Genomic DNA, 18679 nt, shown 5'->3' with positions numbered 1-18679 from the left:
GTGTGGTTAAAGAGTAAGGGGATATCAAAAACTAAAGCCCTTTAGCTCGGTATGTCAAAGCCAGGCAAGTTGTGACAGGTACCGAGTTAAATTGTGACTGCAACAGCAGTGTATGTAGACTATAGGTAGGTACTTATCTAGATTATGAATTCAAAAAAAACACGATTTTTTTGCATAAAATATTGAATTTTATTAAAATTCACCACCAAGGCTGACTTGGCTAGTATAGTCACGTCAGCATTAGTGGTAACGCATCTAACGGATTTTAAATTTTACTGTACTTAAATAATATCCGTTAGATGTCATCTGTCCGAGACGGATCAGTGTATCCCCTTGTATGACTTTCTGTACAAAGAATACCACAATCCGTTTAATGGGATGCGCACGATACGTACGATGCGGATCTATGTACAATCGTAAAGGTATTACAATTTTCACCAGTGACTAGTGACGTACACTCTTAGACCTCCCAAAGATGACTCTGGATGTGTACACCACCTGTCAGGCTGTCAACGAGCGATGAGGTGGGTCAAGAGCAGTGGCGTAACGTGCCATGGAGGGGCCCTGTTTAAAAATTATTTGGGGCCCAATGGGTACGAATGAAGGGTAAGGATTTCTCACAAAAGAAACAAAAAAGTGACTTAACCTATGTAGGATGTTTCTTTCCAACTTGTGAGCGCACGCTTAAAACCCGAAAAAGAATTGCTTTTTGTCATTTTGTTCTGAATTGAAACTCTAAGCATTGGATCGAAGCAGGCGTTATTGCAGAAGTTCATTCATGAATAGATAAAAAAATATTTATTTTGCTAACATCCGCGAAAAGTGGACGAAAATACTCTTTACGTACGTTTCACCCCGAAACCGGAGCATCCTCAGGAGATGTTTACTCTACAACGTGTTATGTTGCATGGAGAGAGTATTTTGTCGGACCTGAGTGACGTTGTCGCATGGGTTCGTCGGCTTTTCGATAGCAAAATAAATAAAGTTTTATTTACTCTATAGGCAGTTTTTGTTTCTTCTCCGGAAAGCACCAGATTAAGTGAGATTGTAGATTACATTGTACTACATTTTGCTTTCACACCTAAGGGGCCCCTATATTTCGAGGGCCCTGGTATCATTGATACGGCTGATACAGCTGTACCTAGTTACGCCCCTGTCAGGTGCCGGGTTCTAATGCGTTATGACCCTTAAAATCAAGTTTCATAATATCGGTAGGTATAGCTAAGACCAACACGTCATCGACCAATGTTATTTACATGCAATTTGCATACAAATTAGACTACAAAATTAACGCATAAACAAAATATGCAGTCAGACAGGACTCTAGACAAGATCACATAATTACATCATTGGTATGTGTTAATCACACGAAAACATCGCTAACTAACTTTAACACTCGACTTCGTTCGTGAGACTTTGGTGTATTTTTTGCTCTTTTTACCCGACTGCAAGAAGGGTTATGCTTATACCATTTGCTCGTAAAGTATCCCTTATTTCACCAATTACAGTATCGTAATGTATCTCATTACGCACGTGTGCCGTAATGTATAGAGAAATGCACATGTGCCGTAATGTAATATAAAACCATTATCAACCTTCTAAAAACGAACGGTACTTTTTTAAATCTTAGCAAAGAGTTTTTATGTCAGAAATAGTGCTCAACATTTTATGAATAAAATTAACTTTGTGCCTAAAATATAATAAATAAACGTTTAATTCTTTAATTTTAATAATTTTGACAATAAATGACAACAATAAATCTGTAACAGAAACACAAAAATATTAATTTTCTTTATTAGTAATACTGGATGTTTTTGGTCCATTTGCCGAAAAAAAAAACGCACGCACTTTGCTATCTGTGCAAAAATAACAATGTTATGTTTTCCGATGACATCAAAATGTCATCGTATGGAAAACAGGGCAAAGATACATCTATACATACAAAATACGGCGGATGACTATAGATGCGACTATAAGTTTGTGAAGTGAAGTTATAAAACACCTAAAATAGAGTATAGACTGAAATAAATATATTGATTATAAAAAACGGATTGATTATAGTTATAGAAAACAGTCGGGACCTATGATTTTAGTCTACATAATTTAATAATTATGTAGACTAAAATCATTCTACCCAGTAGTGGCACAGAAAACATATGTACAAGTAGTGGTCCCGACTGTTTTTTAATTGCTTTCTACACTTCTGGACTGAGCTTGTATTTTTTTTCTTTTCAGTTATTTTATGCAGTCGGGTTTTTTTATTTCTTTAAAAATTTTATTTGCTCTCTCCAGTGGCGGACTAAGCCCTTCGGAGGCCTGGGGCGGCAGAGCTGATTGGGGCCCCCCGTTAAGATTTTTTTTCTATTTCTTTTTAATAGAATTAAGAACTTTTAACCATTTTTTTTATTTTATTCGTTTAATAGCCTTTTAACTAATAAAAATATGTTTTTTTAATATAAACTAGTAGAAAAAGTTAAGGGATAAAAAAAACTAAATTTTCGGCGATTTGAAATTATAAATTTTTTTTTAATTTTTTTACTATCTTGATTTGGTGAATGGATTTAAAAATCCCATTTAACTACCTTATAAACTGTATAGCTTGTTCATTTAGCTTCAATTGCTAAATATTTTTTCAACAGATTTTCAGAAAATCCACACACTCCCAACATTAGCGTGGATATTGCATGGTCGGATTTGCACTTTTACGTAAGAGTCGTCGTTACGACTGGTGCGATATCAAAAGAGTGGAGCAGAAGTGTTACTGTACTTTTAAAAAAAAATGCAGCCAAGCGCGTGTACGTGCAGTGTAGGGTTCCTTAGGTTAAATTAGCATTTTAGGCTCTTATTTAATGCAAAAATTACCGAAAACGATACCATGGGATAGATGATGAAATACTCCTCCGCACTTTGCATGTAGCCCCAAAATATTTTTTTTGATTTTCTTTTTACCACTTTATGGACCCATGCCAAATTTCAGCTTTCTAGTTCTATCATACACTGAGTTATCTTTTTGACAAATGACAAATGCTTATAGAAAACTTTCAGAACCATCTCACTTCTGATAGATAAGCTTCACATCTATAAGCTATTTTCGAGGGTGATAACCAATCGCCTCTCCCGAAGATTCGACAATTTTCAACCTCCAGAACAAGCTGGGTTTCAAAAATATTAAGACAGATTGCATAGGAAACCCAGGAATACAATGTTCCTCTCTGCTTAGCGTTTTTGGACTACGAAAAAGTTCTTGACTCTATCAAAACCAGGGCCGTTAAATCATTGCATCGATGCCAGGTCGATTGGCGCTTTATACAAGTGTCGAAATGTTTGTACGATCCTTTACTTGTGCTCTCGAAGATGTGTTCAAGGATTTGGACAGGAAATGTCGGAGTGTCAACATAAACACCGAATACATTTAACACTTAGATTTTGCAGATTACATAGTAATATTGACAGACTAGCTGCAAGTTCTTGAGGAAATGCTTACCTTAAACCTTAGTCATTCCTCCAGGCAAGTGGGTTTATATTCAAGTGTCAAAATGTTTGTACCATCCTTTACTTGTGCTCTCGAAGATGTGTTCAAGGATTTGGACAGGAAATGTCGGAGTGTCAATATAAACGCCTAATACATTTAACAATTAGATTTTGCAGATTACATAGTAATATTGACAGACTCGCTGCAAGTTCTTGAGGAAATGCTAACCGACCTTGGTCATTCCTCCAGGCAAGTGGGTTTATATACAAATTTCGAAATGTTTGTACGATCCTTTACTTGTGCTCTCGAAAATGTGTTCAAGGATTTGGACAGGAAATGTCGGAGTGTCAACATAAACGCCGAATACATTTAACACTTAGATTTTGCAGACCACATAGTTATATTGGCAGAATCGCTGCAAGTTCTTGAAATGCTAACGACTTTATGATGATGCTGATGATGATGATGATGATGATGATGATGATGATGATGATGATATAGGAATAACTTCGACAACGAGGCTGACAGAAATATCCAGCTTGCTGGGGCAGCATTCGGGAAATTGCGTCTGGTCTTCAAATCAAAAGTGTGTCTTGCCTGTGATGACGTACGAAAACGTGGACACAGACGATTTGCCTTATCCATAATTTAAAGTCGCTCAGTGAGCTATGGAGAGGGCTATGTTAGGAGTCACTGTGAACGACAAAATCCGGACGAAGATATCCTTTTTCATTTAAAATCTGATAGCTTAGCGAGAAATGTTCGTATCTAGTCAAAAAAAAACCAAAAATTTAGATTTTTTACCCCTTAAGTTTTTCCTCTACTTTATATAATTCTTTTGATTACTTTATTTTCTTCAATATAGTACCGAGAAACACAGCTCCGGGCCTCAGTTCTTGGGACTCAAAAGTTTGGATGACCCTAGGTTAAGAGGTCTACCTTAGTTCGGCGGCCCCCTCAGTTTGAGGCCCCCGTAGGTTTACTAGCCTACCTCTGTTAGGGGGCCCCCTCGATTTGGAGGCCCCCGTCGGTCCCACGGACGGGACGGGCCGCCCCTTCCGCCCCCTGGTAGGTCCGCTAGAGGCTCTTTTGCTTAACTTCAGCAATATTGTTTCATAAACATTAATGAAATTTAAGAGGGAATGCAATTTTACAATAGGTTTTCTAGTAGTACCAAATACTACCAGAACAAAAACTTACATAGTAGCCCTAGACGGGCCTTTTAATAAGATAAATTGGGAGACCCGTTTACTCGAATGCGGCAACACTAAACACAGGTTAATAAAATACTATGATTCATAGTATACCTGCCTATCTTATCTCATACAAAGCTCATACACTATATTATATAAAGGAAATCTCGTAATGACTGACGTATGTTAGCGTCCAGCATTATGGTCTAAGGCTTGCCGCACACAAGCAAAAATGTTGGAGAGTAAAATTGCCTGAAGCCGTAACAAGGGGTAAGTCGTAACAAGTCGTCAAATTAACCAAACTGAGAATTTAAGCATTTAATAAGTCCTATCTTAATTTGTTTATGTTCTGATATTACAGTACAAAAAGATGGATAGATCAAATCTTACTTTAATTTTGCACATGAGAAATTGCAAATGCTGCAGATTTTAGCAGAGAATGAATAAGAAGCAAGAAGATAGAAGAAGATGGAGATATTGATATGTTGATAAAAATACTCGACTAGCTACTTCCTAAATAAGGCATCCTTAAGTAAAATTTTAAAAAACAATTAACATATAGATATTCGGCTCTCAGAATAAGAGGGGTTATGCCTTAGTCCAACACGCTTGCCAAATGCGAATTGGTAGACTTCACACACGTAGAGATTTAAGAAAACACTCGGGTAAGCAGTACGTACTTCATCGTTTGAGACACGTGCTATTTAATTTCTTAAAATGCACATGACTGAAATGTTGGAGGTGCATACCCCGGACCAGTTTTCAGAACCTACGCCCTCACAATCGAAGGCAGAGGTTATCGCGTCACTTAAAAAACATATCACTAAGGAAAATTCAAGGTTTACAGTAGCGGTGTGTAACAAACGTAACAAAAGGTGCATTTTGCACCTGCTAACAACTCAGTCAAGGTGACATGGGTATCAAGGTTCTCTACCGGAATGACATCAGCTGTGGGTGTGGTGATGAGATATTTTGAAATTCAATGTCATTCGGTATAGTTTTCCGTGGAATTCATAATAGATAACTGATTGATATGGACGTAATCGTCCGATGTTTCATATCTTGCTCAGATGATCACCTATAATACCGTTTTAATGGGTCGTAAAACTGAGCCTGTGTTGAATAAATATTACGTAGCCTGTATCAGCTGTTTAGTTCTACGTTTGAGGATTCCATTTCCGTATTGTCAGCCACTGACGATCAAGTGTCGTGTACATCGCGCCCAATTCACGACCAGTTTTATCGGCTGTCAAGCCTTAAAAATTTTAAATTTGTTATTGAGATATATTAAAGCATAGATTAACGCATAGGCTACTTTTTATCCCGGAAAAATCCATGGTTCCCGAGGGATTTGTAAAAAACTAAATTCAACGCGGATGAAATCGCAGGCGTCCGCTAGTAATTTCATAATTTGTCAAATCCGAGTCCTAATTACAGGAAACCACAGCTCACAGACAGAGATTAAAAATACTAATAAGTAATATAGTAGATTGTTAACCGAGGGTGGAAAGAATCAATTCCCGAGGTATTTAGACGCACGACCGTAGCGAGTGCGGCTATAGTCCGAGTAGGAATTGAATGAATGACAGCAGTTCTATTTTTAAAGTTCATTCCGGCCCTTAGGTGGGAAGTAATTTGTATGAGTTATTCCCTCCCTGTGTAGGGAAGCAGCATTTTCCACCCAATACTCAGATCAAAACAACACTACTTTCCGAGTATGAGAAATGAAAAGTATATTTTAATACTTTATTAACCAACTTCAATAAAAGGAGTTCTCAATTCGCCAGAATATTTTAATAATAAGTAAAATTGATCAATTGAAGTCAAAACCAACCAAGCCGACATTTTTCAAAGCTTCCCAGCTTCATTTACTCTTGTGATTATCACAAACATTTTCCTATGTATACCTTGGTTTGTTTCGTTATTACGAATAGAGGGATCTCCATATTTAAAAAGCGATGTCAGTTATTGAAAAATTAAAGCAATTAACCTCATTTGACATACCTAAGTGCGTTCTGAATTTGAATTGCTTATTTATTATAAAGTGCTGAACAAATCTGGGTGCACGGTAGTGCCTCCGCCAAGACGAAGCGTAAGCGCACATCACTTACTTTTCTCATTGTGTTGCATCTTATATTTGTGCTAGATAAATTCGGTTTGAATAATGGTAATATTTAATAGCGTAACTTTGGACGCTACACTTCAAGCCCATACACAATCGCTACTAGCTACAACAACACGTTGAAGAGTTCCCTAAGTGTCCTTTGTCTCCATCATCAGACCCCTTTTAATACACAAGGTAGCTACTAGCTACTGCAAACCGTTGAGGAGTTCCTTAAGTGTCCTTTGTCTCCATCATCAGACCCCTTATGACAGTTACAATACAGCTAGAAGTAAAGCTCTCATCAGTACAAATGAATCGAGGCCAAACACAAGGTAGCTAATGTAAACCGTTTAGGAGTTCCCCTAAGTGTCCTTCGTCCATCACCAGACCCCTAATGACAGCCAAAACACATCTAGATGTAAAGTTCTCATCAATACAAATTATTCAAGCACAAACACAAAGTAGCTAATGTAAACCGTTGAGGAGTTCCCCTAAGTGTCCTTCGTCCATCACCAGACCCCTAATGACAGCCAAAACACATCTAGATGTAAAGTTCTCATCAATACAAATTATTCAAGCACAAACACAAAGTAGCTAATGTAAACCGTTGAGGAGTTCCCCTAAGTGTCCTTCGTCTCCATCACCAGACACCTAATGACAGTCAAAACACATCTAGATATAAAATTCTTATCAATACAAATTATTCAAGCCCAAACACAAAGTAGCTAATGTAAACCGTTGAGGAGTTCCCCTAAGTGTCCTTCGTCTCCATCACCAGACCCCTTATGACAGTTACAACACAGCTAGATGTGAAGCTCTCATCAATACAAATTAATCAAGCCCAAACACAAAGTAGCTAGTGTAAACGGTTGAGGCGTTCCCTTAGGTGTCCTTCGTCTCCATCACTAGACCCCTAATGACAGTCAAAACAACTCTAGCTGTAAAGTTTTTATCAATACAAATTATTCAAGCCCTACTATCTACTGCAAACGTTTAATTGTTAGGTAATTGATCGGCAATAGCTTATTCAATGTAACCTTTACGTCTCCTTCATTAAGAAATCCAAAATATCTTTAAAAGATGTTGTCCTCAACGTTTTGATCTAGCGCCTCCATTGGGTTTTGGTATTCTGTGCGACATTTCCACACTAGTGATTGTAAGCCACATTGGCTTACAGTCATTTATTTTATTGAAGAACACGTTCTGTAAAAACGGAAGCTGCATTGCTTTACTATAGGAGAAATTCCCAACATACATTGTTCTTTGCACGTAAAGCAAACCGGAAAACAGCGTCGAAAATAAACGTAAATTGTAAACACCGCAAACCAGACCACCATTTAAGTGAGAGACAAGCAAAAACAAGCAACGCGCCAAATCTATCATAACATACTGTGTTTGACGACGCCTACAAAGATTTGCACATGTGCCAAATTTAACCGCGTCTTTATAGTGCACTAATTCGTGGTTGAAGATAAAAGCTCTGTTTGTTTAACCAGGTTCAGCCACTCAATAAAGCGGGTAATTTCAACCACCTGCGTCTAAATGTTTCACTGGTTATTTTGAAAATCTCTTTTACTACATATTTCCAAATTACAATTTGCTATACGTGTAAGAATTTTAAGGTTTTTAGCATGTTTATCCAATTCGTTTTGTGTTTGTGGAACACATATCTGCTACAGAATAACCAAAAATGAGGTCAGGTCAAGATGCGAAGCTTGTGTTTCGCAAGGCTGAAACTGAATGCATCACATTAGTATTTACAGGTATCTGATGTATTCATTTAAAATTAAATGACCTAAATTACACAACACAATGAATCATACTTAAATCTGACTCTGGCTTTTTTTATTGAGAAAGAATTCTATAGGGAGCTAAAGTAAACTTATACTAATAGTAATTTTATAAATCATGCCCACGTGGAATGGTGGGCAAGATTACTGGGTGCATTTCCGCGATGGATAGCCAGGCTGATCCTTTGCGCAAAACATAAGCCAGCCCTTCTGTCACCAGTCGAGGCAACTATAGCCGCGGTGCAAAAATTTGGAGACTAAGTAATAACTCTGGCTTGACTTTGGCTGAATTAATTTTTATAATATTTAAAGATTTTGGGCATTTTGTCTTAGTTTTTAGGAATAGGCTCAAAAACTACTGAACCGATTTTGAAAATTATTTCACAATTAAAAAGCTACGATTTCACCGAGTATCATATAGGCCAGCGTTTTCCAACCTTTTCAGCCACGGACCCCTAGGAAATCAAGCACAGTTTTCACGGACCCTCTTGAAAAAATTAACCATTGTCTCGGTCATAGCCCGAACACCGCGGGTACTAACTGCCACAAACTTTTTGTGGTGGTTCTTGTGGTTCTTCGTAGTGGAATAAAGTTGTTTAATACTTCAAATATTGCTTCACCTGTATGTAGTGCGAAGACAGAGGTAAACAAAATAAAAAAAACATATGCAAGCATGTTTGCACATTCCTAATATCTGTGTTAGTTAGTCACGCATGAAAAGAAAAATGTCTGCTCGCTTTAAGTAAGCGTAGCGATTACCAGATATTAGCATTTATTATGGTCCAGAGATGACACCGCGGACCCCCATACACATCCTCGCGGACCCCCATATTAACGGACCTATATTGTCACACGGGGTGTCTGCTATATTAATACATAGGTAAAAGTAAACGTGATCATAGACAGCCCTATTAACGTGGCAACCAAGAATGTGGCTTAAAATAACACCATTGAACAGTTTCGCAGATGGAATATTGCATTTGGATTATGAGTTTGAGGTATGAGGAGCATTCGCAGACTTAAGACACTGGTTTTACTTTGACGATTACCAGGATTGTATAAAATAAAGTTAACACGAATAGCCAGATAGGATAGGGTAGTTGACTCATATGAAATATATACAATATTAATTTGGTATAGGACTAGGCTAACTACAGGCCTTATTAAAAGGCTCGGAAATAAAAATTTCAATAACGCGCCTTATTAGAAGGCACGGAAATAAAATTTGTAAAACGCGTGTCTGTCTGTCTGTCTGTTTGTTCGTATCGTCTAATCTCTGAAACGGATTTTCATGAATTTGTGCACCTTCAAGGCAAGAGTGAACAGGCATCTTCTAGGCAAGCGCGCTTCATCTTAGACCACATCATTGCTCACCATCAGGCATGATTGTAGTCAAGCGCAAGCCTATCCAAGATAAAAAAGGCATGATTTTGACGAGACTGACAAGCAGGTAGCTAATGGTACATCAATAAGGTACGTAGGACTTAGAGATAACATAAGCTATATTTTATCCCCGTGTTCCCACGGGAACGTGAACTACGCGATACGCGTTTGAAACTGCAAGACTAGATAACTATAATGAATACATTATTAATTATAGTTATAGTTAATTAATTATGCATATTCATATTTGCTGTGGCATTTTTACTGTGGCTAAGTAAGCTCGTAACTTTAATTTTAAGTTTTCGGCTAATCATTATCACCATTATCTAATAATATTATTACCTGAGTGCTTGCAAACTAAGCCTAATTGAAATAAATGAACTTTAATTTTGACTTTATAGTAAGGTTCACAATGTTGAGGCGCATAATCAGAGCCATTGCAGAAAGAAACATCAACGCGTCAATGGAAGAGACTGCAATTGTAATTTAAAATATGGTCAAAAGAAAGCGAGAAAAGCAAGATGGCAAGCGATAAGGGTAATTGAAATACGATATTTATTTTATTTTCGTCTGACATACAGCGGTTTTAAATTGGAACTTTCTCCGGATAATGTTTCTTCTCGTAAAATATAAGCTTGTCAGATGTAGATACAGCTTGAAGGATTAACATTAACACTTATGTACCTTAATGGGAACGTATTAAAATACTTTTCTTTCAGAGCCTCAATAGCTCAATAGTTAAGCGACAGGACTCATCACCAATTGGTGGGGATTCGATCCCCACCTGCGGGATGCGTGCCCACTCCTTATACATTCTTTCGATACCAGTTGGACGGAAATGTGAATTATGGTCATATTTAAATTGGCAAATATTCTTTAAAAAATTAAAAAGAAAATATTTTTTTACCAGATTATGATGGCCGCCTGAGCTGAGCGCACTGGGACTAAGTGGCGCCGCAGGCACCGATAAGTTGCATGCTAGTCGGTAGTTCAGTCTATGGCTCAGCTGTGTAAGTGCCGTAGTAGATGATAAAAATATACTTAGCCTAAGTTACTCGCTGATAATGTAACTTTCCATTAAAGCTTTCTTTCGGAGCCTATTCGCGAACAAAAAAATTATTTTTATAATATTAGTGTAGACAACTATTGTCAAACAGTAGCTAATTTTAGCTTGAGTGATTTTTGACGGCCTCCGTGGCGCAGTGGTATGCGCGGTGGATTTACAAGACGGAGGTCCTGGGTTCGATCCCCGGCTGGGCAGATTGAGATTTTCTTAATTTGTCCAGGTCTGGCTGGTGGGAGGCTTCAGCCGTGGTTAGTTACTACCCTACCGGCAAAGACGTACCGCCAAGCGATTTAGCGTTCCGGTACGATGCCGTGTAGAAACCGAAAGGGGTGTGGATTTTCATCCTCCTCCTAACAAGTTAGTCCGCTTCCATCTTAGACTGCATCATCACTTACCATCAGGTGAGATTGCAGTCAAGGGCTACTTGTAAAGAATAATAAAAAAAAAAATTCAGTTCCGGGCTGAATCACTCAAGCCTAAATACCGTTCCCGATCGACCCTCTGAGCCGAGATCCCAGTCTCAGAGAAGACACCGGAACGCTAAATCGCTTGGCGGTACGTCTTTGTCGGTAGGCTGGTAACTAGCTAAGGCCGAAGCCTCCCACCAGCAAAATTATAAAAAAAAGCAAGTACTAACTTCATATCTTTAATTGATGATCACACCTAAAATATTTCTAATGCAAAGTAATACCAAGACAAATGTATATTGCTATAGCTAGGTCTGTACATTTTTTTTATCATATCTCGCAGCTCCGACCAAGCTCCGACTTTCCAGCTTTTTCTTCGGCTCCCTGTTGAGCACGGGTCTCCTCAGAATGAGCGGGGTTAGGCTAATTAGGCTCCTCAGAATGGCTCCACCACGCTGGACCAATGCGGATATGCAGGTTTCCTCTCGATGTTTTTTCTTCACGGTTTGGGAAACGTGATATTTAATATCTTATTAAATATCTAAATGCACATAGTCGTAACTGTAAAGTTGGAGGTGCATGCCCCGGACCGGATTCGAACCTACGCCCTCTGAATCGGAGCAGATTTATTAGGCATACTTACTATTCACTGAGCTATCACCGCTCACATTTTACATATCTAGCTGTTTTTGAATATTATGAATTTAGTCTGTCTAGACGTCTAGCCCATGTAGCCAAGTGGCACGTCGATTTTATTTCTACGATCGCAAACGCTTCAAAAAGTAGAAAAATGTATGGGAATGACATTTGCTATCGACAGGTCACTTATTAAGATCTGTCATTCCCATACATTTTTCTAGTTTTCGAAGCGTTTGCGATTGTCGATAGAGAATCGAGCCACTTGGCTATAGGAGTAGGTCTTGTCTAGTCCAACAGTAAGCTGGGAAACGTCCTTCTACAATGCATTATTTTTAATCCGCATAATTACAGAATTTAGATTTTTTTTTACTTTATCCTGCTCTTTATCAAATTGAGGTTAGTTTTTGAAATTAGGTCAGTATACCGGATGTGAACCGAATTTTATCTGTCCTATGTCCGTATATTATTATTTAATTGGAAACAAAATATTATAATCTTTATGTAATTGTATTTTATAGAAATGAAGAGATTTTTTATCTGTTATAACTGTTTTAAATAATTTTTAGGTAAATCATATTTAGGTAACGACTAACTTAATGTTCAGGTACTGCTGCAAAATTTTATTTAAATGTAGTACGAATAACAGTGGTTTTTAGCCGACTTCAAAAAAAGGAGGAGGTTCTCAATTCAACGCGTATGTTTTTATTTTTTTTAAAGTTTATTACCTCAGAACTTCGTCATTTCTTAACCAATTTTGAATTTTTTTTTTTCGTTGGAATGTGTATACTCCTGAAGTGGTCCCATTGTCACCATAACAGGATCTGATGATGGGATCCTAGACAAATCGAGAGAATCTTTAGATTAACCTTTTTATAGCACTACAACTTAATGAAGGTCCGGAGTAGATCTGATGATGGGGTCGAAACACACTCTTTAACTTTAACACTTGTTTGGACTTGGATTGGATTAATGGTAATTGGTCTGTAGGTTATTCGGAACAACATAGGCTAACCTTATCGGCCCTCGGTCTTGGGCTCATACCAGACCTGAGGCTACTCGCACAAGGAACGAGCAGTAATGTACAATTGTAGATCCTTAAAACCTGATCACACATTCAGGGACAAAAAAGGCTAACCTTATGGTTTTAATTTCTTAAGGTCTGCTACGTTCTCTCGGCTAAATAGCTGTTAACTGACTTCGATGCATTGCAGCAGCTGTGTCCTCCTGCAACTTTATGACGGTAAAATTCACAGATCCAGAGATTACCTCCTACATTATTACAAACTTTACCTCTATAGAATATCAGTGTAAGTATTACATTTTCACTTAAATTTTCAAACACTTCAAAGTTTTATTATCCAAGTTTGACATCGTGGCTCAGAGGGCCTAGTGGCAGTTTGATACTGTCACGTAACGTAAACGGGAATTTGAAAGGAATTGAAACAGCGCCATCTAGTGGCACTACTGCACAACTGTTTCAATTCCATATAAATTTGCGTTTACGTCAACGTGATAGTAACAGTATGAAAATATTGAAAACTCCCACTGGGCACGCAGATCACGTCTGACTCTAGGGTCAAACGATACATACACCACACTCTCGTTACACTTTCACCATTCTCTTCTTACTTGGAAGTCGTGTTCATTTCTACTAATACACAGTTTGTTAACGGTGTGCATTCATCGTACGGGGCTGCATAGATAAAGCTTTATTAAGGTTCTACTTAACCGTTTAATAGTGTTTCCATGATTTCCATTTTGAATTTCTAAACTGTAGACACAAAGTCCAGCCCCTGTAGCCAAGTAGCACGTCAATTCTCTTTCTACAATCACTAACGCTTCAAATACTAGAAAAATGTATGGGAATGACATTTGCTATCGACAGGTCACGTGATAAGATCTGTCATTCCCATACATTTTTCTAGTTTTCGAAGCGTTAGCGATCGTAGAAAGAGAATCTACGTCTTACTTGGCTACAGCAAGGCAGGATTTCTTAATTAGCAGCCGATTTTTTTCTACAAACGCTAACGCTTCGAAAACTAGAAAAATGTATGGGAATGATAGATCCGATCGACAACTTGATCACGTGACCTGTCGATAGCAAATGTCATTCTTATACATTTTTGAATTTTCGAAGCATTTTTTTTTAAGAATATGTACCATATCTTTTTAAATATGACCAATATTCCCATCCCCCTCTAACTAGTCGGGAAAGTATGTGTTGGGAATCGAACCACCACCCCGCGGTGATGAGTCTGACCGCTCTTACCGTTGAGCTATTGAGGCTTATTGCATTGCCACTTGGCTACAGGCGGCACCGGCAGGCCTGTTTCGAAGAGCTGGTACCTTCTTAAGGAAATCAACTGCTTCTCTGATCTCACTTCGGTTTTCTGGATTATTGCCGCATTAAACAATCAGTTCAGTGTTCAAAAAGTGCTTATTTGTACTTACACACTGATCTTCGTAAACTTGTAGTTGTAAATAAGTTAGGTAATAAGATGTTATTCCATATTATTATTGTTATACAGAGTCAAGTACGCACCTAATACCAGTAAATAACGCTAAAGTAAATAAAGGAAGCATTTTACACTTAAAATGTTTACTAAGGTATCTTAAATCTTAAGTTGCCATACCTATACAACTTACAAGTTCTACTTTTCTATTTTTACTTTTTCCTACCAAGATACCCGAGCTAACATTCACTATTCAATGTCAAAGAAAGGCATACAATGTGAATAGCATCAGAACTAGATACTGTGAAAAGTCACAACCACATCCGCGACCATATTACGTGCATACCAGTCCTAACTCCTATGGTCATTCATTCAAAATGAGATGCGTTAGGAATCAACTTACGATATAACGAGTAAAACAGATAAGGCGTTTTACGCGCGTTGACACTTGAGCTACGAGTACATAATGTCCCGTCAATGCGCGTTTTCTGCGCGAGTGAGGAAACGCGCGTAGGCATCTGGGCATAGGCGTATATAGCGGGTAGGCCGGGTGGGCCGGGCCCACCCTAGAATAGTCCAGTGCCCACCCTAGGATACTGGCCTACCGATTTGAAATTCTATGATGAACGCCGAAATACTAATAATTTTACAGAAAATATAATTTAAAATATCAAATAATAATAATTACAACATAAAATAAAGAAAAATCTATAAGTAGGTAATAAATATTTTGAAAATATATTAAGACCTTTTCTGATACCTACCACAGATACAAAGAAACAATAAATAAGTCAAGCCGTTTCAGAGGTCTGCGTCTACAAATATTGCTAACGATATTTTTTTTTTTAGTTTTTTATTGAACGTCGACTCTGTTCAGTGATATTTAGGCCCACCCTAGGCCCACCTCAGGAAATAATCCTAGATACGCCAATGCATCTTAGCAGAATATATGGAACGCTAGTACGTCGGCGACGAGCGATAAAACGCCTCATCTGACTGTGTGTAACCAGTTTGGATTGCATTAAATTACTTTAACAGTGTAATAATAACATGTAGTGTGTACGTAAATAGAGAAAATAAAAAAGTTGGCTAGGTTTATTTGTTGCTATAGCGTTGATTTAAATGGTATTAGGTACGTCTTCATTGTCAATTAAATATATCTATATGTGAAATGTCTATGGTAGTTTCTCTTTTTGTTTTTACTCAATATTCGTATCTACTTAAACCTACTCGCTTTCTCTGTGGTTATTCCTTCATGGTTACTATCATTGCAATGTTGAAATTCTAGCCCTGAATTAGATCTTCTAGCTTAGAATAAATAATCAGATATGACCGAGTTTTGAGTTTTGGAGGTCATGGTTTCGAGTATCTATCTGCATTCTGCATTTGTTTTGATGTACATTCTGCAATGTTATGTTATTGAGAAATACAAAAATAATTGTTGGTTCTTAAACTTCAATGGATAGAAACATAAATGTGATGTGAGCTTTATTTTCTGAATACCACTGAGTTACCGCTTGAACTGATTTTAGAACCTATGATTTGGATACTATTACCAATTTAGAAGCGCAGTCATGAACCGTAACAAACGATTAAACCCATAAACCTTCCAATATAATACGCATAGTAACCGAAAGGAAAGAGAATGTCATACTATTATGACTGTGGTAGGTACTGTAGCAGTAGTAGAGTTCTTTGTGCATAAGCTCGTTGAGGATATACAGTACGAAGCTGTTCCAACCACCAAGTTAGAGAGTTATTTAGATAGTCGAGAGTTTGGCTTGAGTAACAGAAGTAAGACAAAACTTGTGATAGTTGACAGAGCGGGCAAAATATTTAACACCAACATCTTACCATCTGTTGATATGGATGATGCCTTGATACCTCGGGTTTCCGATTTGTAGTTGTGTGCCAGAAATAAGGAGACGCATCGCAATAGTCAAGATTGTAGCGACACGCTTGAAGCGTATTCTCGAAGAATCGAGCCTTTATTTATCAACACCAAGAGTCGCCTTGTCCCTGCCTTAGTATTCTCTATTTTAGGTACGGCATAGAAACGTGGACCAGAGCTTAGAATAGCACTTATGATGTGGTGCTGGAGGCGCATGCTAAGTATAACTTGGACGGTTGAACGCTAAAACGCGTCTATTCTGTCGCAGCTGGAAATCAAACTTAGACTCTCTACCTTATGTAACCAACGAATACTGGTTTATTTCAGGGACATTATGCGACGGGAGGACTTCAGCTTGGATAGGCTGTTAGTAACTGGCAACACCAAGACCAAAGGGGCGTTCATCAACAAGTTGAATTGACCAACTGACAATAAGACTCATTTCTACATGCTAGCGAGGATAGCCACCGATAAAAGTTGGTGGAAAACATCAAGTTTGACCATATTAGATCAGAAAGAATACGATCTTTTGAATCTCATCTTCACGTCTTAAAAATACAAGTCAAATATATCTATGCTTACAATTATGAAAATAAACATATTTCAATTTAAAACAATTATTATTTCTGTCCATGTCAGCCCTGCAAATAAATCATTCACAAGATTGCTAACTATTTCGAGTGTGATAAATACTTTTGTCTTGACGTAAGATTGCTCACGGACGCAATGGTAACTCAGGTATTAGTAATCACTGTATGCATATGGTTATTAGTAGTAATCCGCTATATCGTATGTGTGAATGTAGGCATTATTAATACAATGACCTGACCCTGCATTCTGTAAAGTTACAGCGCTATGACATCGTTGGTTTCCATGGAAACTTCGTTGTTAGCGACCATTTATTTTTGAAATCTCATAGAAATAAAGTTCAGATTCGAATAAAACTTGTTATACGTGAATATTTCATCGAAGAGTATAAAATAGCGGAATCACACCCAAGTTAGTCATGCGATTGTACCTCAAAGCGTTGGGAGAAAGGGGAAAAGCGTTGGGAGCTTGGGAGATTATATACCTATCCACTAATTTATTACGTACAGACTATTGCTTATTATCTTTTTGAAAACATGGCCAATATTCACCTTTCGGAGTGGCATTGGCTTCTGCGCACAAATCCCTCAGCGATACGGTTACATTCCAAAATATCTCAACTTTGGGAGATTTTGAAGCTTCTAATTTACTTATTAAAGGTATATAAAAACTTCGTGTCATTATAATATATGTCAGAGATATACTGTGAAACTATCGAAAAAATAATATTACATTTCACACATGCGTTAATCGTTTTGGTACAGTGCCTAATGTCTAAGTAGTAAAATTTCAATTAAATTAAATGTCCCATTGGTGATAAAATGACAGATTAACATTAACAATCAAGATTAATCTAACTATTTCATCTCATCTGTCTTTCAGAGCTCGCTTTAACGTACGCCTTTAACGCTAATCTATACTAATATTATAAAGCTGAAGAGTTTGTTTGTTTGTTTGATTGAACGCGCTAATCTCAGCAACTACTGGTCAGATTTGAAAAATACTTTCAGTATTAGATAGCCCATTTATCGAGGAAGGCTATATATTATTACCGTATTACTACGGGAATGGGAACTACGCGGGTGAAACCGCGCGATGTCAGCTAGTTGTAGCTTAGACCTATATTTTGGTCTAAGAGCATACCTTTATAGCTAATTGTAGAATTAACGTTATTTTATTTTCTTTCCGTTCTTCAACTTCTTGATGAGAGCTCCAAATTTTTTATTTAGAAAAATTCGCGAATGTGGTAGCTAACGACAATATCAAATACTTGGATCGATGAGGGTCTGGACCCTTGAACCCTGCTACCACCCAAAGTCACAGTTCAAATTCCACTTTTGCATTCTATGGTAGGAACATGAGATAACGTTTAACCTTTTATAACACACTAGCAGACGCCGCGCGGTTTCACCCGCGTGGTTCCCGTTCCAGTAGGAATACGGGGATAATATATAGCCTTACTCGATTAATGGGCTATATAACACACAAAGAATTTTTCAAATCGATCCAGTAGTTCCTGAGATTAGCGCATTAAATCAAACAAACAAACTCTGCAGCTTTATAATAATAGCATAGATTTGCTCGTAAGGTATCGCTATTTCACCAATTACAATATCGTAATGTATATCAAGACATGTGCCGTAATGTAATATAAAACCTAAAACGAACGGTACTTTTTTCGTATATCATAATG

Source organism: Bicyclus anynana, chromosome 2, assembly GCF_947172395.1.
Source record: "Bicyclus anynana chromosome 2, ilBicAnyn1.1, whole genome shotgun sequence".
NCBI lineage: Eukaryota > Metazoa > Arthropoda > Insecta > Lepidoptera > Nymphalidae > Bicyclus > Bicyclus anynana.
The sequence above is the reverse complement of the archived record's forward strand: the minus strand, read 5'-3'. Positions refer to the sequence as shown.